This window comes from Arachis hypogaea, chromosome 12, assembly GCF_003086295.3.
Source record: "Arachis hypogaea cultivar Tifrunner chromosome 12, arahy.Tifrunner.gnm2.J5K5, whole genome shotgun sequence".
Taxonomy (NCBI): Eukaryota; Viridiplantae; Streptophyta; class Magnoliopsida; order Fabales; family Fabaceae; genus Arachis; species Arachis hypogaea.
In genome coordinates this window covers 53,400,006-53,417,737 of record NC_092047.1, presented here as the reverse complement: position 1 = coordinate 53,417,737, position 17,732 = coordinate 53,400,006, and the positions used below count along the sequence as shown (strand labels likewise).

Sequence of the window (17,732 nt, the reverse complement as noted above, 5' to 3'; positions counted from 1 at the left end):
TCCTAATTCTAGAGAGAAGTGAGAGCTTCTCTCTCTAAAACTCAAACTAAACTAGCCTAATGTGTGTTATGATAGATCCTCCCCTCTCCCTTCAATCCTTGGTCTTTTTGAGTGTTTTGGCACCAAAGTTGGCTTGAATTGGACCCCATAGGCCTTGAGAATTCGCTGGCCACGATTTCATTAAAAAAAATCATAAATCAGCACCGATGCATACGCGCACATCACGCGTACGCGTCCATGGCCGAGTTCAACTCTTTGGATTTTCATGATCTTCTCTACTTGCATGCTTCCTTCCTTGCTCCATTGATTCATTCCTATCCTTTTTCAACCTGAGATTACTAATAAACACATCAAGACATCTTATGGAATCAAGGAGAAGTTAAAGTTATCTAATCAAATACCAAAAAGCATGCTTTTTACACTTAGGCACAAATAAGAGAGATCACAAAAAATCATGCTAAATCATTGGTTAATTATAAGAAAAGGTTAGCAAAATACTCTAAATCTAACATAAGATAAACCCTGAAAACAGGGTTTATCACCTGCCATAGAAGAAATCATTCACAATTGAAGAAGACAGTAACACTAGAGTTAATCCATAAGGACAAAGCATCTCCAAGCCTTAACCACCTTCTTATCATAGTTTACACGACTTTTGAGTTCTGATTACCCTTTTTTCTTCATTTTCTTTTATGCAATTAAACATATCAATCCAGTTTAGATCTCACAAAAACAACAACTCTTCTATCCGCCTGACTAAGATCTACAAGATAACCATAGCTTGCTTCAAACCAAAATCCTCGTGGGATCGAACCTGACTCGCTCGGGTATTACTTGGACGACCCAATGCACTTGCTGGTTCAACTGTACGAAGTGTGGGGATTTGTGCACCAAGTTTTTGGCGCCATTGTCGGGGATTGTTTGAGTTTGGACAACTGACGGATTATCTTGTACCGTAGATCCGGTATTGTTATTTTGTTAGAGTCTTTTATTTTATTTTTCTTTTTTTTTTTGAAAAATCAGGAACCTTTTTCAAAATTTTTTTTTTTCTTTTCTTTGTGTAATCTTTGTTTTTGGTTTGAGTCTTTTGTTTTTGTTCTTGTTGAAATTTTCGAATTCTTTGAGTCTTTCTTTCAAAAAATTTTCAAAATTAGTGTCTTTTGTTTGAGTCTTGTGTCAATCTTTAAGTTTGGTGTCTTCCTGTGTATTTTCTTTATTTTTTCGAAAATTGTCTTTGTTTTCAAAATTTTTAAATTTGGTGTCTTTTGCATGTTCTTGTGTTCTTTGAATTCTTTAAGTTTTGTTCTTGGTGTTCTTCTTGATCTTCAAGGTGTTCATGTTTTCTTTTTTTTTTTATCTTAAAATTTTTATGTTTGGTGTCGCTTTGTGTTTTTCTTGTTAATTTTTGCACACTAGGTCCCTTTAGATTTAAAAATTTTAAGTTTGGTGTTTTTTTGTTGTTTTTCTCTTTCCTCATTAAATTCAAAAATAAAAAATATCTTTTCTATCTTTATTTTAATTAAATTTTCATAATTCAGATTTTAATTTTAAATTATTATCTTATCTTACCTTAGTTTTCAAATTTCAAAATTCAAATCTCTTCAAAATGAAATCTTTTCATAAATCATATCTTTTTCAAAATCTTATCTTATCTTTTTATCTTTCTTAAAAATTCAAAAATCTTATCTTATCTTATTTCAAAATTCAATTTTAAAATTCAATTTCAAATTTCAAAATTTAAATTTTAAATTTCAAATTTCAAATTTTAAAAATTAAACTTTTTCAAATCTTTTTCAAATCCTTATCATATCTTATTTCAAATTTTAAAATCAAATCTTTTCTAATCTTCTATCTTATCTTGTTTTCAAATCTTTCTTAATTAGTTACTTATCTTCTCTCTCTTGTTTTTCAAAACTTCCTAACTAATTCTTCTCTCTCCTAATTTTTGAAAATCCTTCCTCTATTTTTCTTTCTTTTTTTTTTCAAAATTCATAATTAAATTTTCAAATCCTTTTAATTCATTAACCTTTATTTTTGAGTTACATATATAAATAAAACAAAAACAAGAATATTTTAATTCTTGTTTATCTTTTTTATTTCTAATTCTTCTCCTCTCTACTTCTATTTATTCGAATTATTCTTTTCCTTCTTCTATAATTGGGTAGATTTTCATGTTTCCTTTGATTCAATCAACCATGGATGAATTAATGCAATTTCATGAGATTTTATGCTATAATTGTCATATATTATGAAAGAATAACAAACTCATGATTTTGAGCAAAGCTTTGATGTGTTTGGTTGATTGATGATAGGTGAAAAGAGTTTTGAAGAAGGTTGAAGATAGAAGGAATGGCTAGGAGCAAGAGAGAACAAAAAGCTTGAGCCAAAGTTTGCCTCAAACTTTAGCTCAAACCTTTGGAAGAATTGAAAACACCCCAGAGGAAAAAAGCTTGAGCCAAAGTTTGCCTCAAACTTTTTGGCAAACGTTGGCATCACAAAACCAACACCCTGGAGGAGAAAAGCTTGTGCCAACGTTTGCCTCAAACTTTTTGGCAAACGTTGGCGCCACACTTGCACACCCTGGAGGAGAAAAGCTTGCGCCAACGTTTGCCTCAAGCTTTTTGGCAAACGTTGGCACCACACATGTACACAAGGGGATCCACGTTTGAGCAAAAGTTTGACCTCAAACTTTAGCTCAAACGTGGATATCAGCAAAAGGAGGGCAGTTGGTATAAAAAGCTTGAGTAAAAGTTTGCCTCAAACTTTTACTCAAGCTTTTATGATTTACAACCCGGTTCACAATGGATCTTTCTCCAACTCCAAGAGCAATCAACCAAGGCCTTTATCAACCCAATTCCATCAAGAGCAAAGGCCCAATTCAAGGCTTGAAGACCATTTGAAGAAAGTGTATAAATAGCTTAGGATTTAAGTTTTATGGAGCTTTTCCTTTTACTTTTGCTGAGTGGTTTTGGAGAGCTTTTGGTTTTGAATTATTTTGAGTTTCTGAGTTTCGGAGAGGAGAATTGAATTCTCTTCCTCTTAGTTTCCTTGTTTTCAATTTCAATTACACTTGTCTTGGGTCTTGGGTGTTGAGAATTGGGGAAATTCTGTCTCAATCTCACCTTGAGATCTCTTTCTGTTTCTTTTACTGCACCATTGGAGAATTGAGATTTAAATTCAAGTTTTCTTCTATTTTGATCTTTAATTTGTTGCAATTGCTTTCTGAATTGGATCAAGGAAGGTAGTGAGATCTAGACTTAGTTTTCTAGTCTCTTGACCCCTGAGATCTGAAATTTCATTTTAATTCCTCCGTTGAATGTTTATTCAAGTCAATTTACAATTTCTGTTTGAAATCCACTACAATTAATTTCATCTTCTACTTTCCTGTTTATTGCAATTTATTGTTCCTTGTTTAATTTCTGCAAATCCAATTCCCAATTCCCTTTACAATTCAAGCCATTTACATTTCTTGCACTTTAAGATTTTGCAATTTACATTTCTTGCAATCTAAGTTTCTGCAATTTATATTACTTGCACTTTAAGATTCAGCTTATTTACTTTCTTTGCTCTTTAATTTTCTGCCATCTACCCCTCTCCCTTTACATTTCAAGCAATTTAGTTTCTGCAATCATAAATCACTCAACCAATACTTGATTTGCTTGACTAAATCAACCACTAAACTAAAATTGCTCAATCCTTCAATCCCTGTGGGATCGACCTCACTCACGTGAGTTATTATTACTTGATGCGACCCGGTGCATTTGCCGGTTAGATTTGTGTGTTCGGAATTCGTTTTTCATTTTCCGAAAATTTCACATCAAGTTTTTGGCGCCGTTGCCAGGGATTGAAATAGATTGACAATGATTAAGTGAAGTGGAGATCTAGATCAAGCACTTTTTCTTTTCTGTTTCTTTAATTTTTGACTGACACACTAACTGTTTGAAATTTTGCTTAAGCTAACTAAACTTCACTCTGGCAACAGATCGAAGTGTTACTGGTGGTGTTTCTTTTGTTTTGTTTGTATGTCAGGTACAGGGAGAACCACTCCTGTTTTATCTGAAACTGACCAGAGAACTCTTAGAAGGCTAAGAAGATAAGCAAGAGAAAAAAATGTTGCTGGAGAGGAAGAATCAGATGAAGAATATCATGAATTGGAGGAACACTCAACAAATCCAACAAATCCACCAGTGAGAATGGCCAACAACAATGGTCAACCCCAGAGGAGAGTCTTGGCTTCATATACATTTGCTAATCCAAGGCATTGTGGGAGTAGCATCCTTACCCCAAATGTCGATGCAAATAACTTTGAATTGAAGCCCCAACTCATCACCTTGGTGCAGAACAACTGTTCTTATGGAGGAGGCCCCTCAGAAGATCCAAACCAGCACCTATCCACCTTCCTGAGGATATGTAACACAGTGAAGACCAATGGTGTACATCCTGACAGTTACAAATTATTGTTGTTTCCATTTTCCCTGAGGGACAAAGCTACTCAATGGTTGGAGTCATTTCCAAGAGAAAGAATCAACAATTGGGAAGATCTAGTGAGCAAGTTCTTAGCAAAGTTTTATCCTCCTCAAAAGATCATCAGGCTCAAAACAGAGGTTCAAACATTTACTCAGATGGATGGAGAGTCATTGTATGAAGCATGGGAGAGATACAAAGCTTTACTCAAGAAGTGTCCATCAGAGATGTTTAATGAATGGGATAAACTCCAAAATTTCTATGAAAGACTGACAATGAAAGCTCAAGAGGCACTTGACTATTCAGCAGGAGGCTCAATGCAACTCATGAAGACAGCTGAAGAGGCCCAAAACCTCATTGATATGGTGGCAAACAATCAATATTTCTTTGCTCATCAGAGACAACGCCAGCCATCACAAAGGAAAAGAGTGCTAGAGTTGGAAGGAGTAGACACCATCCTAGCTCAAAACAAGATAATGCAGCAGCAAATCCAGCAACAATTTGAGCAGATGGCTAAAAAGATTGATAGCTTGCAAGTTGCAGCAGTGAATACAAGCCAACCATCAATCACATGGGGGCAAAATGAAGAAAACCAAGAAAATCAGCAGCAGGAACAACCTCAATATGTGCACAACCAAGGCTCAGGTCAAAATGAAGTTTATGGTGACACCTACAATCCATCCTGGAAGAACCATCCAAATCTTAGATGGGGAGATAACCACACCCACAGCCAGCAACCGTGGCAGAAAAACTCAAACCAAAACAACTCAAGAAACATAACTTACTCAAACCACGACCAGCAAAACACTAATCATAATCCATATAGAAAACCCCAAAACAACCATCATCCACCTTCCACATCCACATTCCACCCACAAAATAATCCCACAAATAGTTCAAACAACTTCCAGCCACAACCATCTCATGTTACACAACCACAACCAAATCCAGGCTCTCAAAGAATCTCTAATCTGGAGATGATGATGGAGAAACTCATGAAAAATCAAGAAGCATCAATCAAAAACCTTGAGAGGCATATGGAGCAAATGGCTAAGGAATTTTCAGAAAGGGGTGAGAAGAGAGCAATTACCTCCCCCAATGTCACTAAAAGAGACAAAGGAAAAGCCACAAAGTGGGAGGAGTGCAAAGCAATCATAGTGGGGAGTGAGAAGACTGGGGAGAAGGAAGCCATCATTTAGGAAGAACACAATAGACAAGTTCCACAAGAAGAGACAGAAGAGAGAAGTGAAGAGGAAAGAAAGACCAAGAATGCAAAAAGCTCAAATAGAGATAAGAACATCCTTGAAACATAGCTACAAGAAAAGAAGGAAGGGGTGAAGCCATATATCCCCAAACTTCCATACCCTCAGAGGTTCAAAAAAGAGAATGAGGATAAGCAATACTCAAAGTTCCTGGACATATTCAAGACACTCAGCATCAATATACCTTTCTTAGAAGCACTTGAACAGATGCCAGTGTATGCCAAATTTATGAAGGAAGTGCTGACAAAAAAAAGTCCCTAAAAGAAGGACAAATTGTTGAGATGACAATGAAATGTAGTGCTATTCTCCAAAGAGAGTTGCCAGAGAAGAAAGATGATCCTGGGAGTTTTTATATACCTTGCACCATAGGAAACATAACAATTGAGAAGTCATTCTGTGATCTTGGTGCAAGCATAAATTTGATGCCTTTGTCTCTAATGAGGAAACTCCAAATTGTCGAGCTGAAATCAACACGAATACTTCTTCAAATGGCTGATAAATCCATTCAGCAAGCACTTGGAGTTGTAGAGAATGTGCTGGTAAAAGTGGGAAAATTTCTTCTCCCAGCTGATTTTGTCATCCTGGATATGGAGGAGGACCCTAACACTCCCATCATTCTGGGGAGGCCTTTCCTAGCTATGGGCAGAGTATTGATAGATGTTGAAAAGGGGGAATTGTTGCTAAGAGTGCATGATGAGCACCTAGCATTTCATGTTTTTAAAACCTTGCATGAGCCAATTCAAGAAAAAGATTCTATGAAGGATAAGGCTAGAGATCAAAGTTTGAAGGAGGTAGTCAATGAGTTAGCTCCAAGACTTCTAAATCCATGCTTGAAAGCAGTAGAGATGGTGCAACAAACTAAAGAAATCAAGGAGGAACTGGATCCAAAACCTCCAGATGAGAAATTCAACATCTCAGAAAAGGAACCACCAAGGCAGGGAGTATCTTTTGAGAAAGAAAAGAAGAAGAGGCCAAGAGGGTGGAGAAACAAGAAGATCCCCACTGAAGGCTTTTCGCCAGGGGATAAAGTAGTGGTAAACACCCAACCAATGAAGGTGTCCCCACAATCATCTGAATACTACACTGTGAACCGGGTCCTTTCACTTGAACACCTAGAGATCATCAAAAAGGAGACCGGAAGGAAGTTCAGAGTAAGAGGAGAAAAGCTGAGGCACTATGATTTTCAACCCCCATGATCTAAAGGGATCGATGTCAAGCTAATGACAATAAAGAAGCGCTTGTTGGGAGGCAACCCAACCTGAGGTAGTTTTCTTTTCATAGCCTTTTCAATAAAAATGTTGAATAATTGGTATGCATTGCAAGGAGCTAAGTTTGGTGTTGCAAACCAAAATAATTTAAGGGAGAATGAAGGATTCTAAGTTTGGTGTTCCACCAAAATCTCATTTAAAAGCATACTCTCACCTCCTGCATAATGCTAGCTCAAAGCAATCAGACAAATTGTTCAACCATTTAATTACTTTTTAGTTTATATTCCATAACCTTTAGCAAGGCCAAAAGAATTCATAAATGTACAACCTGTTGCATTAGAGACAGTGGCAAGGAATTAAGTTTGGTGTTCCCACACCAAATTAAATCCAAAAGCCACACTCAATTCATGCATACTAACCAGTCACCTAAGGACTTGAGAAGCAAGCAACTTTTGAGAATTGTGCAGGGAACTAACCACCATTTGAGGACATTATGCATCATAACTCAAAAGGGGCACAACAGAAGGAAGAACAAAAGAACTGCAAACCAATAGTTTGTATCTATACTTAACTTCTTCTGTTGAGAAATGCTTTGATTTATGTCTTGCTAAAGTGTTCATCTAGTACAAGTAGAATCATTTTTTTTTTTGCAATAAATAAGCTAGTCTAAGTGTGTGCTTGTGTGTTTACTTTCACTTAACAAAAAGCATGCTTTGTCCCCTGCATCTTTAATTCAATAAAAGAAATGTTTGAATGTGAAGTGAGATAGTTCTCTGTTAGATAGAAGTACAATAAAAGTAAATGGTGGTATGTATGTGTGATTGTATGATAGCTCACTTTTAGTAAATAAGAGAACTAGGATGTCTCCTTCTAAGTAGAAAGTGGCCTACTGTCTATGAATCTCAATCAAATAAAAGTTCTTGATTAAAAAGAAAAACAAAAAGAGAAAAGAAAAAGCCAAAAAGTGGCAACAGAACAAAAGAAAATAAAAAGAAACAAAGCTAGACACCAATAGCTTGAACCTTAGAATATATGCATGTGGTGTCTTTGTACTAGGATCTGCTTGGATTATTAAGTTCTTTGGAGTGCATCAACACTTGGTGACTTGGGTTAACTAACCAGGGATCATCAGCTGAAAGTCCACTATCAAGAGCAACCTAACTACAAGGCATTTAGTAACCCAAAGAGGTGCTGGGCATCAATGTTTTAAGAAGGAATGTGAGCCAAGTGTCTATAGTGAATAATGTGTCAAGTATAAAGAAAGAAATGAACTTGCTACACATGACACTGAACTAAAGCTTATAAAAAAAAAATAGTCAAGGATAAAGGAATAATGAGAGGTCATAGCAGTGTGTTGCTTCATGCTTAAAGGAGACTTTCCAGGCCTAAAAGTCAATAAGAAGTGAGTGTTTACTTATCCACAGAAAACCCCATGAACTACCAATAATACTCTGCTAGCATGAACATCCTCTTCCATTTCATTCTTTCTTCTCAATAATTCTTTTCTTGCTTGGGGACAAGCAAGCTTTAAGTTTGGTGTTGTGATGACAAGTCATCTTAGCCTAGTTTCACTAGTTTTTTTTACTTATTTTCAATTGATTTATGCACTTTCTTGAGCCAAAAGCAAGCCAATTGGGTAGATTTTCATGTTTTCTTTGATTCAATCAACCATGGATGAATTAATGCAATTTCATGAGATTTTATGCTATAATTATCATATATTATGAAAGAATAACAAACTCATGATTTTTGAGCAAAGCTTTTGGGAGAAAAGCTTGAGCCAACGTTTGCCTCAAACTTTTTGGCAAACGTTGGCATCACAAAACCAACACCCTGGAGGAGAAAAGCTTGTGCCAACGTTTGCCTCAAACTTTTTGGCAAACGTTGGCGCCACACTTGCACACCCTGGAGGAGAAAAGCTTGCGCCAATGTTTGCCTCAAGCTTTTTGGCAAACGTTGGCGCCACACATGTACACAAGGGGATCCACGTTTGAGCAAAAGTTTGACCTCAAACTTTAGCTCAAATGTGGATATCAGCAAAAGGAGGGCAGCTGGTATAAAAAGCTTGAGTAAAAGTTTGCCTCAAACTTTTACTCAAGCTTTTATGATTTACAACCCGGTTCACAATGGATCTTTCTCCAACTCCAAGAGCAATCAACCAAGGCCTTTATCAACCCAATTCCATCAAGATCAAAGGCCCAATTCAAGGCTTGAAGACCATTTGAAGAAAGTGTATAAATAGCTTAGGATTTAAGTTTTATGGAGCTTTTCCTTTTACTTTTGCTGAGTGGTTTTGGAGAGCTTTTGGTTTTGAATTATTTTGAGTTTCTGAGTTTCGGAGAGGAGAATTGAATTCTCTTCCTCTTAGTTTCCTTGTTTTCAATTTCAATTACACTTGTCTTGGGTCTTGGGTGTTGAGAATTGGGGAAATTCTGTCTCAATCTCAACTTGAGATCTCTTTCTGTTTCTTTTACTGCACCATTGGAGAATTGAGATTTAAATTCAAGTTTTCTTCTATTTTGATCTTTAATTTGTTGCAATTGCTTTCTGAATTGGATCAAGGAAGGTAGTGAGATCTAGACTTAGTTTTCTAGTCTCTTGACCCCTGAGATCTGAAATTTCATTTTAATTCCTCCGTTGAATGTTTATTCAAGTCAATTTACAATTTCTGTTTGAAATCCACTGCAATTAATTTCATCTTCTACTTTCCTATTTATTGCAATTTATTGTTTCTTGTTTAATTTCTGCAAATCCAATTCCCAATTCCCTTTACAATTCAAGCCATTTTACATTTCTTGCACTTTAAGATTTTGCAATTTACATTTCTTGCAATCTAAGTTTCTGTAATTTATATTACTTGCACTTTAAGATTCAGCTTATTTACTTTCTTTGCTCTTTAATTTTCTGCCATCTACCCCTCTCCCTTTACATTTCAAGCAATTTAGTTTCTGCAATCACAAATCACTCAACCAATACTTGATTTGCTTGACTAAATCAACCACTAAACTAAAATTGCTCAATCCTTCAATCCCTGTGGGATCGACCTCACTCACGTGAGTTATTATTACTTGATGCGACCCGATGCACTTGCCGGTTAGATTTGTGTGTTCGGAATTCGTTTTTCGTTTTCCGAAAATTTCACATCAAGCCTTAGTTAGTCTCTCTTCTGTAATAGAATTACAAGTTCCATGGACTTCTACTGGAAGATCCACATCGGTTTTTAGCTGAATTCTTGCAAATCTGTGACACTGTTAAGACCAATGGAGTGAATCCTAAAGTCTACAAACTTATGCTCTTTCCCTTTGCTGTAAGAGACAGAGCTAAGATATGGTTGGATTCTCAACCTAAAGAGAGCTTAGACTCTTGGAAAAAGCTGGTCAATGCTTTCTTGGCTAAATTCTTTCCCCCTCAAAAGATGAGGAAAATTAGAGTGGAAGTTTAAATCTTCAGACAAAAAGAAGGTGAATCCCTCTATGAAGCTTGGGAAAGATACAAGCAACTCCTGACATACTCTCAGAATGGTCTATCCTAGGATTTTTCTATGATGGTCTGTCTGAGATGTCCAAAATATCATTGGACAGCTCTACAGGTGGATCACTTCACTTGAACAAAATACCTGCAGAAGCAAGAGAACTCATTGAGATGGTTGCAAACAACCAATTCATGTACACTTCTGAAAGAAACCCTATAAGTAATAGGGTACCTCAAAAGAAAGGAGTTCTTAAAGTTGATACTCTGAATGCCATATTGGCCCAGAATAAGATCTTGACCCAACAGGTCAATATGATCTCTCAGCATTTGACTGGAATGCAAGCTGCAGCTGGCAGCACTCAGGAAGCTTCTTCTGAAGTAGAAGCTTATGATCATGATCAACCCACTATAGAGGAGGTGAATTACATGGGAGAACCCTATGAAAACACCTACAACCCTTCATGGAGGAATCATCCTAACCTTTCATGGAAGGATCAACAGAAGTCTCAGCAAGGCTTCAATAATAATCAAGGTGGAAGGAACCAGAATAGGTTCAACAAAAGACCACCATTCCTATCTTCTCAGGAACATATGGAAACCCCTAAGTAGAACTTTTCTGACTTAGTCACTCTGGTCTCCATTCTCTCAAAGACCCCTCATAGTTTCATAACTGAAACAAGGTCCTCCATTAGAAATTTGGAGGTACAGAATGATCAACTGAGCAAGAGAATCCCTGAGACTCCTCCAGACACTCTTCCTAGTAACACTGAAGTAAATCCAAGAGAAGAGTGCAAGGCCATCACCATAGAGGTAGAGGCCAAATCTGGAGAGACTGGGAAGGCATTGAACGCCAATGAGGAAAATCTCACTGGGTGTTGAACACCCAAAATGGCTGAGAACCTGGTACTGAACGCCAGTGAGGAAGCCCTTACTAGGCGTTCAACGCCCATCTTGGCACCAGAGCTGGCGCTAAACGCCAGTGAAGAAGCCCTTACTAGGTGCTCAACGCCCAACCAGGCAGCAAAGCTGGCACTGAACGCCAGTGAAGAAGCCCCTCACTGGGCGTTCAATGCCCCAACAGGTAGGGAAGCTGGCATTGAACACCAGCTAGGACATCCCTAATGGGCATTTAATGCCCAAAATGGTAAGGAAACTGGCGTTTAACGCCAGTAAGGGTATACAGCATGGGCGTGGGAGAACTCATGAAGGAATGAAGGAACCGCAAAGCTATCAAGCCTGACCTCTTCGCACTCAATCGACCATAACCTGAGCTACAGAGGTCTAAATGAGGCGGTTTCAGTTGCATTGGAAAGCTAACATCTGGGGCTTCAAAATGTTATAAAATTTTGCATAGTTGCTTCTTGTTTAGAGATGCCTACATGCACTGTACGTGTACGCGTCGATGTTGCACGTGGCCCACTAAAGGAGAAATCCCTAGGGGCGATTTCTGAAGCATTTTGAGCCCAATCCACTCATTTCTGATGCTATTTCATGTAGAATTCAAGCTTGGGCAAGGAGGGGAGCAATTGTTTGGAGTTTTGGCATCATGTAGTTTAGTTTCTAGAGAGAGAAGTGGTGCACAGAATTGTGATTCACACTTTTCACAACTCCGCACAACTAACCAGCAAGTGCACTGGGTCGTCCAAGTAATACCTTACGTGAGTAAGGGTCGATCCCACGGAGATTGTCGGCTTGAAGCAAGCTATGGTCATCTTGTAAATCTTAGTCAGGCGAATTCAAATGGTTATGGGGTTTTGATAATTAAAAGATAAATAAAACTTAAATTAAAATAAAGATACTTATGTAATTCATTGGTGGGAATTTCAGATATGCGTTTGGAGATGCTTTGTTGCTTCTAAACCTCTGCTTTCCTATTGTCTTCTTCCAATCATGTGTGCTCCCTTCCATGGCAAGCTGTATGATCCTCTCGGATGAAAAATACCAGGTACGATCTCTGCACGGCTAATAAACTGTCAGATTTCTCGTCTCGGATGAAAAATACCAGGTACAGCTATCGCACGGCTAATCATCTGTCAGTTTTTACTAGCGTCAGAATAGGATCTCTCTATCCTTTTGCACACTGTCACTGCATCCAACATTTGCAAGTTTGAAGCTCGTCACAGTCATCCCTTCCCAGATCCTACTCATAAATGCATAGACAAGGTTTAGACTTTTCGGATCTCAGGAATGCTGCCAATTGTTATAGCCTATACCACGAAGGTTCTAATCACGGCTTCGGATGCTCTGTTGTCAGGAGAGACGATGCAAATCGTGGCTTCGAGACCCAAGAGAATATACTTCGGCTGTCGTCCAATGACTACGTTGAACATCATGTAGACCGCTTGTGGTTGTCAGGCACGCGGATCTTGGCTAAGCGAGTAACGAAGATAGTGGGTGATTGTCACGGGTCACCCCTTCACGAGAGTATATCTTGGAGAAGAAGTAGGCGTGAATTGAAAGAAAAACAATAGTACTTGCATTAATGCATGAAGAACAGCAGAGCTCTGCACCTTAATATATGAGGTGTAGAAACTCCACCGTAGAAAATACATAAGAGAAAGAGGTCTAGGCATGGCCGAATGGCCAGCCTCCATTGTCTAAAGATCTAAAAGTGATCAAAAGATGATAAAGTCTCCAAAAGATATATGAATACAATAGTAAAAAGTGCTATTTATACTAAACTAGTTACTAGGGATTACAGAAAATAAGTAACTAAATACAAATAGTGCAGAAATCCACTTCTGGGGCCTACTTGGTATGTGCTTGGGCTAAGCATTGAGCTTTACATGTGCATAGGCCATTCTTGGAGTCAAACGCCAGCTTGGGTGCCAGTTTGGACATTTAACTCCAGTTCTGGTGCCAGTTCTGGCGTTTTACGCCAGAAAAGGGTCTCTGGTGGGCATTTAGATGCCAGTTTGGGCCATCAAATCTCGGGAAACGTATGGACTATTATGTATCACTGGAAAGCCCATGATGTCTACTTCTAACCCAATTGAGAGCACGCCAATTGGGCTTCTGTAGATCCAGAAAATCCACTTCGAGTGTAGGAGGGTCAGAATCCAACAGCATCTGCAGTCCTTTCTCAGCTTCTGAATCAGATTTTTGCTCAGGTCCCTCAATTTCAGCCAGAAAATACCTAAAATTACAGAAGAACACACAAACTCATAGTAAAGTCCAGAAATTTGATTTTTGCATAAAAACTAATAAAAATACAATAAAAAGTAACTAAAACAAACTAAAAACTATGTAAAAACAATGCCAAAAAGGGTATAAATTATCCGCTCATCACAACACCAAACTTAAATTGTTGCTTGTCCCCAAGCAACTAAAAACAAAATAGGATAAAAAGAAGAGAAAATAAAATAAATTCCAAAATTATCAATGAAACTTAGTTCCAATTAGATGAGCGGGACTAGTAGCATTTTGCTTCTGAAGAGTTTTGGCATCTCACTTTATCCTTTGAAGTTCAGAATGATTGGCATTCATAGGAACCTAGAATTCAGATAGTGTTATTGATTTTCTTAGTTTAGTATGTTGATTCTTGAACACAGCTACTCTATGAGTCTTGGCCGTGACGCTAAGCACTTTGTTTTCCAGTATTACCACCAGATACATAAATGCCACAGACACATAACTGGGTGAACCTTTTCAGATTGTGACTCAGCTTTGCTAGAGTCCCTAGTTAGAGGTGCCCAGAGCTCTTAAGCACACTCTTTTTGCTTTGGACCACAACTTTAACCGCTCAGTCTCAAGCTTTTCACTTGACACCTTCACGCCACAAGCACATGGTTAGGGACAACTTGATTTAGCCGCTTAGGCCAGGATTTTATTCCTTTGGGCCCTCCTATTGGTTAAAGCTCAAAGCCTTGGATCCTTTTTACCCTTGCCTTTTGGTTTAAAGGGTTATTGACTTTTTCTACTTGCTTTTTCTTTTTCTTTCTCTTTTGTTTTTTCTTTATTTTTCGCCTTTTTTTTTCGCAAGCTTTGTGTTTTTCACTGCTTTTTCTTGCTTCAAGAATCAATTTTATGATTTTTCAGATTATCAATAATATTTCTCTTTTTCCATTATTCTTTCAAGAGCCAACAATTTTAACATTTATAAACTTCACTATCAAAAATATCCACTGTTCAAGCATTCATTCACAAAACAAAAAGTATTGCCACCACATCAAAATAATTAAACTATTTTCAAGATAGAATTCCAAATTCATGTACTTCTTTTTCTTTTTCAGAAAACATTTTTCATTTAAGAAAGGTGAAAGATTAATAGGACGGTCATAGCTTTAAGACATAGACACTAGACACTAATGATAATGTAATAACAACACAAACATAGACAAAACATAAAGCATAGAAACCGAAAAACAAAAAAATAAGAACAAGGAAATTAAAGAACGGGTCCACCTTAGTAACGGCGGCTAGTTCTTCCTCTTGAAGATTTTATGGAGTGCTTTAGCTCCTCAATATCTCTTCCTTGCCTTTGTTGCTCCTCTCTCATGGCCTTTTGGTCCTCTCTGATTTCATGGAGAATGATAGAGTGCTTTTGGTTCTCCATCCTTAGTTGCCCCATGTTGGAACTTAATTCTCCTAAAGAAGTATTGAATTGCTCCTAATAGTTGTTTGGAGGAAAATACATCCCGTGGGGTATCTCAAGGATTTCTTGATTAGGAACTTCCTCAGGCTCTTGTTGAGGTCCATGAGTGGGCTCTCTTATTTGCTCCATCCTCTTTTTAGTGATGGGTTTTTGAGATGAATCTCTCCATCTCCTATGACTCAAAGTTGGAAGCAAATGCCTTCCCTTTCCTCTTTCTAGAGGTTTTTCTGGCCTTAGGTGCCATTAATGGTTATGGAAAAACAAAAAGCAGAGCTTCTTTCCCACACCAAACTTAAAAGGTTTGCTCATCCTCGAGCAAAAGAAGAAAAAAAGGAGTAGAAGAAGAAGAAATGGAGGAGATAAAGGGGTGTGTTAGTTTTGGCCAAGGGGGGTTTAAGTATTTATGATGTGTGAAATTGAAGGTGGTAAGGAGGGGTTGGGTTTAGGAGGGAGATGGTTTGAGTTTGAATGGGTGGCGGTAGGTGGGTTGTATGATGGTTTTGGAGGATAAATGGAGGTGATTGGTGGAGGTTATTTTGGGGAATAGTGTTATGGAAATGTGTGAAGAGGAGAGAGAGTGAGTTGGGGTAGGTGGGAATCCTGTGGGGTCCACAGATCCTGAGGTATCAAAGAATTCTGGTCCCTGCACCTTTCTAGCGTTTAAACGCCCTCTGTGTGCCATTTCTGGCGTTTAACACCAACTCTGCTACCATTCTTGGCGTTAAAGGCCACGCTGATGCCCTTTTCTGGCGTTAAACGCCAGTCTGTCTGCCAATTCTGGCATTTAACGCCCAGAATGCTGCCAGACTGGGCGTTAAACGCCCATTCTGCTATCCTTACTGGCGTTTAAATGCCAGTAAGCCTGTCCTCCAAGGTGTGCTATTTTTTATTCCGTTTTTATTCTGCAGTTGTTTTTGTGACTTCACATGATCATCTACTAAAAGAAAACATAAAATAACAATGAAAAACAAATGTCTATAATAAATAAATATAATTAAATAGCATTGGGTTGCCTCCCAATAAGCGCTTATTTAATGTCAATAGCTTGATAGTGAGCTCTTAGAGAGCTTCACAGAGACTCAGAGCTTTAATAGTGGCCTCCCAACACCAAACTTAGAAGTTCAGTGTGGGGGCTGATGAAGAGAATTCTTGACGGTTTAGAATTTCCTCAAATGAGTGAATTCTCATTGTGAAGTATAGTTTCCAAACCAATCAAGAATCCTTTCATACAAAAATTTTAGTTGTCACAATTAACAATCCCCAATAAGAATTAACTGAAGTATTAAGACTCCGGGTCGTCTCACAAGGAATTGCAATGAAGTGCTTAATTATTGGCTATGGGGATCAAGGGGGTTTTTGATTGATATTGGGCAAGAAAATAAAAAGACAAGAAAAGTAAATTGAGCAAGTAATTAAAGAAAGCAAGTAATAAAGAGAGACATTCATGGCAATGGATTGAGATCATAGGCTTTCTATCCTAGTCATGCATGATTAATTCATCTTATTTAGTTAACTCACACATCGGGAGAATGTCAAACAAGACTAATTAATCATATCACAAATATAAACAGAAATTTATCTCATTACGTCAACTCCAACAAATAGGAAGAAAGTCTAACGAGACTAGCTAATCTCAATCCAAAAGTCCTAACCAACTTACTAATTAAAATAGCAAAAGATTAGCGTCAATGGAAATAATATTCCATAAGTCCTAATCAACTCACTAATTTAATTAGCAAAAGATTAGCGTCAATGGAAACAATACTAGCTAACAACTCTAGATCACCAACATAAGTTGGGTTTTCATGACTCAAGATTGCCCAATCACTCTTTCCAAGCCAAGAATGCTCAAAATCTACTCTAATATCCTTCCAAGCATTTTATCAAACACTTGGAAGGCATAAAAGGAAAGCATAATAAAAGTGCAAGAATAATAAAATCTACCAACTACAATTTGCAAGAAAAGTAAATCAACAACTCAATTCATTAATAAAAAGACATCAAACATTAAATTGCATTAAAAGTAAATGGAAATCCAACAAGGGTTCATCAACATAAAAGTAACAAAATAAAGGAAATGCACAAGAGAAACTGAGAAGATTAGAGTAGTAGCAACAAGAAATTAAAAGGTAAGCTAAATCAAAACAAGAATTCAAAGTTGGATTAAACCTAAACTACCCTAAATTCTAGAGAGAAGAGAGAGCTTCTCTCTCTAGAATTCTACCCTAAAACATGATGAAAACTAAACTATGACTACTTGGTTCATTCCCCCTTCAATCCTTGGGTTCAATAGCATCAGAAATGGGTTGGATTGGGCCCAAAAGGAGCTGCAAAATCGCTGGGGGCGATTTCATTAAAGTGGGCCACGGACAGCATCGGCACGTGCGCGCAAAGTGCGCGTGCGCGTGCGTGCCCCTGAACGCGAAGTAACATATGGCAAAATTTATATCATTTCGAAGCCCCAGATGTTATCTTTCCAACGCAACTAGAACCGCCTCATTTGGACCTTTGTAGCTCAAGTTATGGTCGTTTGAGTGCAAAGAGGTCGGACTTGACAGCTTTACGGTTCCTTCATTTCTTCATGAGTTCTCCCATTTTGCATGCTTTTCTTCTCACTTTTTCCATCCAATACTTGCCTTATGAACCTGAAATTACTCAACAAACATATCAAGGCATCGAATGGAATTAAAGTGAATTATATTTAGCTATTTTAGGGCCTAAAAAGCATGTTTT

The 17,732-nt window shown here is 37.7% G+C and overlaps 1 non-coding gene across 1 annotated transcript; it reads right to left on the bottom strand.

Moving 5' to 3' along the window:
- Positions 1 to 10,355: 10,355 nt before the first annotated feature.
- LOC112731487 (small nucleolar RNA R71) lies at positions 10,356 to 10,459 on the bottom strand. The gene has a single exon (XR_003167261.1). It is a non-coding gene; the product is annotated as a small nucleolar RNA R71 (small nucleolar RNA).
- Between the last annotated feature and the right edge of the window lie 7,273 nt (positions 10,460 to 17,732).